Here is an 8,223-nt window from a genome sequence, read left to right on the forward strand (position 1 = left end):
TGCAGGGCAGAGGGACGCAGCGCCGGCCCCGGGCCCCCGTGGGTTCCACACGCACAATGTATCACCAGAGGCACTGGCCACAGGCCTGGTGTTCTGGTGGCTGGCACATGGGGTGAGGCCGTCCTGGCCTGAGACAGTTCCATCTCTCAGAATACATGTCTTTCCACGCTAAGTCTGATCCGTCAGCTCCGTAGCCAGGCTGGGGAGAGGGGGTGGCGGTGGCCCCCCATCCACCCTCGGGGGATCGGACAGGTGCACAGCTGCGCCCGGTGGGCTCAGAGGGCCAGCCCTGAGTGGTGTGGAGCTCAGCCACAGGCCCGTGCTGCGGCCACCTCCCTGTTTCAGGAACTTTGCGTGGTTTTGCCTGGATGAACCACGTGAGGGACCTAGGGGAATCCGCTGGCGTCCTTGTCGGAGCCCTGAACCTGTTCCACGAGTAAAAGTTTATTTGAAAACATCGCCCTCTGTCCAAGCGGAGAACTGTATGCACCCAGGGCCCCGTCTCACTCATGTCCATTCAAGACCCCCTGCCTGGGGGCGGGTGATGTGGCCCACAGGGCTGAGCCGCCACCCACGGCCCTGGCTGCTCCACTTCTGATCCAGCTCCCTGCTCCTGGCCCGGGAAAGCAGCAGAAGGTGGCCCAAGCCCCTGGGGCCTGCACCCACGTGGGAGACCAGGAAGGAAGGCCTGACTTTGGCCTGGCCCAGCCCGGGCTGTTGTGCCCATCTGGGAACAGAACCAGCAGACGGAAGACCTCTCTCCCCAACCTCTTAAAAAAAAGTAATAGGATGGAAAAAGATTTATCACGTTTACGTTAATAGAGAAAAAAACCAGCGAGAGTAGCTGTCCAAGCTCCCTCCAGGGAGAGAAGACTTGTACAGCACAGACAGCCAGCATGGACAGCCGGCACGGACGGCCAGCACAGACGGCCATCACAGACAGCCAGCACGGACGGCTAGCACGGACGGCCAGCACGGACGGTCAGCACGGACGGCCGGCACGGACTGCCAGCACGGACGGCCAACACGGACGGCCAGCACGGACGGCCAGCACGGACGGCCGGCACAGACAGCCGGCACGTCGACGCACTGCTCTTGCCAGCAGGACAGACGCTGCTCTCCAGCGTGCACGGACCAGTCCTCAGGCCCTGCACATCCCGAGTCATAGAATGAGTCTCCCTGCCGGCATTCCAGGGTACCTTTGGGACAAAGAGAAATTAAATCAGGAATCAGTAACAGACAAGTAGCTGGGAAACCCAGTTTCTCCGCAGAAAAGATAACCTACTTTTAAGTAACACGTGAGAGAAATGAGCCAAGAAATTAGAAAGTATGTTGAACTGAAATAAAATGAGAACCGCATGTCAAACATCGTGGGCTCCATTTAAGTGGAATTCAGGGGAAAACCTGAGCGCTAACTACGAGATCTTGTCAATGATCCGGCAGCCCCTGCACCCGCGTGGAGACCCGGAGGAAGCGCCTGGCTCCTGGCTTCCGATCGGCTCAGCTCCGGCCATTGCGGCCAGCTGGGGAGTGAACCAGCAGATGGAAGCTTGCTCTCTCTCTCTCCCTCTCTCTCTCTCTCCCTCCCTCTCTCTCCCTCCCTCCCTCCCTCTCTCTCCCTCCCTCTCCCTCTCTCCCTCCCTCCGTCTCCCTCCCTCCCTCCCTCCCTCCCTCTCTCTTTCTCCCTCCCTCCGTCTCCCTCCCTCCCTCCCTCTCTCTCCCTTCCTCCCTCCCTCCCTCTTCTTCCCTCCCTCTTTCTCTCTTCCTCCCTCCCTCTCTCTCTCTCCCTCCCTCCCTCTGTCTCCCTCCCTCCCTCCCCCTCCCTCCCTCTTTCTTCCTCCCTCTCTCCCTCCCTCCCTCTCCCTCCCTCCCTCTGTCTCCCTCCCTCTCTCCCTCCCTCCCTCTTCTTCCCTCCCTCTGTCTCCCTCCCTCTCTCCCTCCCTCCCTCTCCCTCCCTCCCTCCCTCTCTCTCCCTCCCTCCCTCCCTCTCTCTCCCTCCCTCTCTCTCCCTCCCTCCCTCCCTCCCTCCCTCTCTCTCCCTCCCTCCCTCTCTCTCCCTCCCTCTCTCCCTTCCTCCTTCCCTCTCTCTCTCTCTGCCTCTCTGTAAGCCTGCCTTTCAAATAAATAAATCTTAAAAAAATAAGTGAATGAAAGAAAATCCACGCGTCCAGACAACAAATCACGAAGAGCACGCGTGTGCTGAGACGCAGGCAGCCCCCACCCGAGCGGCTGTCACGGGCGGCGAGGGTCCGAGCTGCACCAAGCAGGCAAGAGGCAGCCACGCAGAGCCAGGTGCGGGGAGCAGAGCAGAAGCAGCGGTGCCGGGGCCCCCACCCCCGCACCCCTGCACGGGCATGACATGACCCACAGCCCGGAGCCCGCTGCCCGCGACGTCATCGCCCAGGACCCCCTCACGGGGGCTGGGGAGAGCGGGGAACGAGCGGTTACCTGGAGGGGGTTTTCCAAGCGTCCCGAGGGCCTTGTGCTGCCTGAGCCGATGAACTGCGCGAGTCCCACAGAGGTGGAAACAGCGCACAGCTCAGAGCTGGGCAGTGTGCACCTGTGTGCTGGCACGGGGCGCAGAGGAGGGTGCAGGGGGCCCGGGGTGCCGGGAGGAAGTGGGTGCCCGGGCCTGGAGTGGGAGATCCTGACACCCACTTGGGCTGTGCACGTGGAGGCCAGCTGAGGATCCGGACCTCGTCCGTCAGGGAAGGTTCTTCCTTACGACCGCAGGCGCTCACACCCCCGGGCCCGCGCTCCCACTGGTGACAGGCTGGGACTCCCCCGAGAAAGGTTACCCACATGGGGGGCGGGGCCTTACGGCCGGGGCTCACTCAGGTGTGTGGGGGGGTTGCAGGTGCAGGCCTGAGGCAGACTCTTCTCCCCGAAGCCTCCATGCTGGCCCGCAAGGCCTCCGCGCCTTGGCCTGGGCCAGCGGCAGCGTAGAGACAACGCAGCCCGCCTGCCAAAACCCTTCCCACGGCACCCGGGCCCAGGCACCCGGGCCCAGGCCGAGCAGACACGCCCCGGCCGAGTCACTGCAGAACGGACGACCCAGTCCAAACCCGACCCTGCCGCGGCCCCCAGGGAACAGCTTTATGGCGGCGGCTGGACCTCGAGGCGCCGCGCGGTTGTAAAGAGAATTACTTGGGAGGCACAGAGACAAAGAAGCCGACAGAGACAGAAGCTGGGAGCAAGAGCCCTCCCACCTGCTGGCTCACTCCCCGATGCCCGCAACAGCCAGGACAGGGCCCGGCTGGAACCGGGAGCCGGCAGCTCCAATGCGGATCTCCCACGGGGTGGCATGGCCCCAGCTCCCTTGCGGTTAGCAGGAACCTAGAAACTCCAGGCGGCACTGGGCTCTAACCACAGGCTAACGGCGCGCCCGGGAGCCCAGGTGTCGACAGCTTTGTTGCGACCTCAGTTCTCCGGCGGCTCCGTGCGGTGACGCCAGCGCCACCTCCACAGCCATGGCGACCGCAGTGCCCGGTGCTGGCACAAAGCAGGCTCTCTCAAGCTTGGCCGCGAGGCTCGGGCCGGCCGGGTGGGGATGGTGGGAAGGGGAGCTGACAGGTGCACGGCCACAGGACAGGGAGCAGGAGGAGCCCTGCTCTGCAAGTCCGACCTGGTCCGCCCTCTCAGCAGGTGGGCGGGGCCCTTTCCTGGACAGTGATGTCCCCTCTGCCGCTGCAGGCAGGGCTGGGACCAGGCTTGTGTGCGCCTGGCCGCCATCGACAGCATATTGGGGGCAGGGGCTCTGGACGTGGTGGCAGCAGGCAGGGGACAGTCACGGTGGCTGTGGGGACAGGGACGAGGGCGGGCAGAGGCACCTGCCACTCAGGAGCTTCGGTCCTAGAATGGCCATGGTTGGAGGGTGGAGGCCCTTACCCCCGAGCGCTGCCAGTGTGTCCGCTCCGGCTCCTTTCTGGCTTCCAGCAGAGGCTCTGTGGCTCTCCCAGGTTCGCAGAGGAACCCAAGTGGCCAGGAGGGCGAGGGACTCCCGAGCCAGGTCAGCGCCGCAGGCTCCGCGGCCACCACAGCCGCCAGCTCCGGGCGGCAGCGCACGCGGCACGGAGGAAACAGGCATCCTAAAGGAACTGCTCTTGGATCCCGAGAATCCAGAGGACAAGGCCACAACGTCCGAGCTGCAGGGACGGCGGCGAGAGCCCCTGGGCCCCGGGGCCTCGGGGAGGGCGCCAGGCGAGCGGCGGCCGGTGCACTCCGCTGCCCCAGGTGTCACATGCTCGCTCCCGGAGGGACTGACCCAGCGCACACACGGCCTGCTGGAAGGTCATGGCCAGGGTCTACCGTGCTGCGGGCCTGGCCTCCCTCCTGGGGCTGATGAGCCAGCAGAGGCACACGTGCCTGGGGCGAGAGCCAGGGGCTGACCCGGGAGCCGTTTGCCCGTCCCCAGTCCAGGCTCAGCGTCCTTCCCGGCTGCCGCCCCGGGCGTGGCCAACGGCAGTGTGCCCTGGTGGGGATCCCCCTAGAAGAGGGGCTGCCTCTTTTCCACCCCACCCCACCCTGCTGCTCTGCCCCGGGAGACTAACTGGCCACCCAGACTGAGGCTTCTGGGTTCCGGTGGATGCACCCCGTGGGAGGGGCCTGCAAGAACTGGAGCTGGGAGGGAGGCAGGGCTGGGTCCCTTTCTGCCGGGTCCCTGGGGACAAGGGCACCTCCCCCGTGCAGGGCCCTTCCCCACCCCCACTGGGTCCCCCAGCTTCTGCCTCCTCCTGGCTGCAGGGCGGCAACCAGGCGCTTCCTGGTCCTCTCCGGGCTTCCGGGACCCTGACGGCCCCCGCGTCCCAGGAGCTGACCACACACCACGTGCACGGACGCGCGATTGTATTTCCCCGGGTGATTTTTTACAGCTGTGGAAGCCGAGGCCCCGGGTGCTGGTGCCATTACTGGAGAACCAGGACTGCCCGGGGGTCCCCTGGGAAAGAAGCCCGGGTGTGGGGACGCTGGCGTCTGGAGGGTCACGGCTGGGACCCCCTACCTGGGGCGAGACTGGGGTGAGATGGGCGGTGCCGACCCTCTCTCGCCCCCTGTGGGATCTGCACCCTGGAGGATCCCTGCGTGGACACGGGGCCAGGCCCGGCGCAGCTCCTGTGCCCTGGAGGTGCTGAGCAAGGCGCGTCTCCGCCGGCGGAAGCTTGCGCTCTGTGGCCGGAGCGCGCCCCAGGGTTACCCCAGCGTTCGAGGGACACGAGAGTTCACTCTCCATTTCCCTTCTATCAGTCGGCAGCTCAGGGGTAATGGGAGCAAAGCTAAAAATACCCAGCAAATAAACAAAGCAGGTCAGTGATCCGAGTCCCATGAGGCTGCAATTCGGGGCGCGCAAAGGCCGCGGTTTATGGCCGCAGCGCAGATAACGGGTGGCGCTCTCCTATTGGCACCCCGGGAAGGGCACGACCCGCCTGAGTCACCCACATTTCACCTGCCGGGGCTGGGACGCCTTCCTGGAAGGGGCGCGTGACCCAGGCCGCCAGGGCCGCTGAAGTGGGGCGCAGGATCCGGGCGGCCGGCAGCTCCGGGAGCGCCCATTGGCTGGCGGGCGCGCGCGCGGGCTGGGGGTGCGGGGCCAGCGAGGGAGCTGAGGTTACGCAACTGCCGCAACTGCTGCCGAGGGCGTGAATTCCAGCGAAATTCCAGCTGAATTCCAGAGAAAGAGTGAAGCCCTCGGCCAAGGAGCCGGAGCCCCGCCCCTTCCCCACCTCGGGCCTGGGAGGGGCAGGGGCGGCCGCTTGTTCCTGAAATCAGGATTTCACCCCAGAATAAGTGCCTCACCTGTGATGTGGCAGGGGAAGGGGGGCTGAACCTGACAGGGTCTTGGTGCGTCTGAAACAGGGCCCCCACAGACCCCACAGACCGCCCGCTTCATCAGGCTACGGAGAAGGTTCCAGAAGGTTCCGGGAGATTCCGCAGGAGGATGTGCTCGGGCAGAGCCTGGCACACGGCAGGGGCTGGGTCATGGCACCCGTGTGTGTCGTTAGCGTGTCTGCCGTCCTGCCTAGTCATGGTCACCCGTGTGTGTCATTAGCGTGTCTGCCGTCCTGCTGGGTCATGGCACCTGTGTGTGTCGTTAGCGTGTCTGCCGTCCTGCCTGGTCATGGCACCCGTGTGTGTCGTTAGCGTGTCTGCCGTCCTGCTGGGTCATGGCACCCGTGTGTGTCGTTAGCGTGTCTGCCGTCCTGCTGGGTCATGGCACCCGTGTGTGTCGTTAGCGTGTCTGCCGTCCTGCCTGGTCATGGACACCCGTGTGTGTCGTTAGCGTGTCTGCCGTCCTGCCTGGTCATGGACACCCGTGTGTGTCGTTAGCGTGTCTGCCGTCCTGCCTGGTCATGGACACCTGTGTGTGTCGTTAGTGTGTCTGCCGTCCTACTGGGTCATGGCACCCGTGTGTGGCATTAGCGTGTCTGCCGTCCTGCTGGGTCATGGCACCTGTGTGTGTGGTTAGCGTGTCTGCCGTCCTGCCTAGTCATGGTCACCCGTGTGTGTCGTTAGCGTGTCTGCCGTCCTGCTGGGTCATGGCACCCGTGTGTGGCATTAGCGTGTCTGCCGTCCTGCTGGGTCATGGCACCCGTGTGTGGCATTAGCGTGTCTGCCGTCCTGCCTGGTCATGGCACCTGTGTGTGTCGTTAGCGTGTCTGCCGTCCTGCTGGGTCATGGCACCTGTGTGTGGCATTAGCGTGTCTGCCGTCCTGCTGGGTCATGGCACCTGTGTGTGTCGTTAGCGTGTCTGCTGCCCTGATCCCCTGGTCCGAGCCACTGCTTTTCCCAGCCTCCCCCCCCCCTCCGTCCACGGAAGGAGCTGGACCTGCTGCCATCGAGGAAGCTCGTGCCGGGATCCTGGCCCCCAGGGCTGCCGGCCAAGGAATTTTCGAAGAAAAAATGTTTATTTATTTACTTAGAAGCCAGAGAGCCCTTCCTGTACAAGAGCAGGACCTCCACCCAGGTCCCCCACGTGGGTGGCAGGGGCCGAGGACCCGAGCCATCATGTGCTGCCTCCTCTGTGCACAGGAGCGGGGGGCTGGAGGTGGGAGCCGGCTCCCGCGAGGGCACCCAGGCCCTCTGATGTGCGGTGGGGGTGTCCTAAGCCACATCCTAACTGCCGGGCTCCAGGCTTCCCGGTGAGGCGGACGGCGGGCACCCACGGGTGGGCATGGGGAAGGGGCCGGGCTGCACGGCTGGCCCGCTCTTGGCTGGAGGCCTGGCTGGGCCCCGAACAAGGCAGAGCCTCCGGCAGGCGCGGGGGCTGAGGCCTGGGGACCTCACGCCGCCCTCTCGTAGGTGTGCGGGCAGCCGGAAGAAGGGTGAGGCTTACCCGGGCCCGCAGCTGGCTCTGAACCGGGGGCCCTGCTCCCTGCCCCCGGTGCCCGACCCATCCCGCTCTGCGTCTCCAACAGGAAATTTCCCCACCGCTTCCCCCCGGATCCAAGCAGGACGTCGGTCAAGGGCAGGGCGCCGGTCAAGGGCAGGGCGCCGGCACCGGCAGGCAGGTGGATCTCGGCAGGAGGGGCCCCCTTCTCCCGGCGGCCCCGGCTCACGCAGCGCCGCCGATTTGCAATCAGCGAAGGGCACGGCCTCCTCCCCGGCTCCCGCTGCGTCAGACGCCGGCTTCCTCTCCGGGCACTCAGGGGAAATTAACGCTGTGCCAGACGCACAGAGACCCTGGGAGCGCGGATGCCGCCGGCCGGCTCTCCGGGGGAGGGGGCCCAGCCCGGCGCTCCCAGCGGCAGCCGGAGATTAATTGGTGCAGAGTGAATTATGGAAATGCGTGCAGCCGCACTTCCCGCCGCCCGCGCCTGGAAGCGGGGGGTCCCCGGCGGCCCCTCCCTTCGTCCTACGCACCAGACTCCCCTCCAACCCGGCCGATGCAGCCCAAAGCCGAGCGCCCCAGGACCCGGCGCGAAGGGCCTGGCCGACCTCCGCCCACTCAGCCCGGACCCCAGCCTCGGCCCCCGCACGCCTTCCACGTCCTTCCCACGGTGGCCCTGGGAGGGAGGGTCTGTGACGGGGTCCATTTCACAGATGAGGGCGCAGAGGCATGGACAGCGCTGGAGCCCGGGCAGCCTCTCCCGGAGCCGGGACCCCACCCCTCTAGGACGGGGCAGGCCGGGGCGAACTGCGCGCCTCCGTCCCCCCCAGGAAGGTGTCGGCCACTGCTTCTCGGGGTGGCCCCGAGCCCTCTCCCCTGGGGGCTGGGGGCTGGGGCAGAGG

Source organism: Oryctolagus cuniculus, chromosome 1 (assembly GCF_051225735.1).
Source record: "Oryctolagus cuniculus isolate XC-2025 breed Fujian yellow rabbit chromosome 1, ASM5122573v1, whole genome shotgun sequence".
In the NCBI taxonomy this organism is placed as follows: Eukaryota; Metazoa; Chordata; class Mammalia; order Lagomorpha; family Leporidae; genus Oryctolagus; species Oryctolagus cuniculus.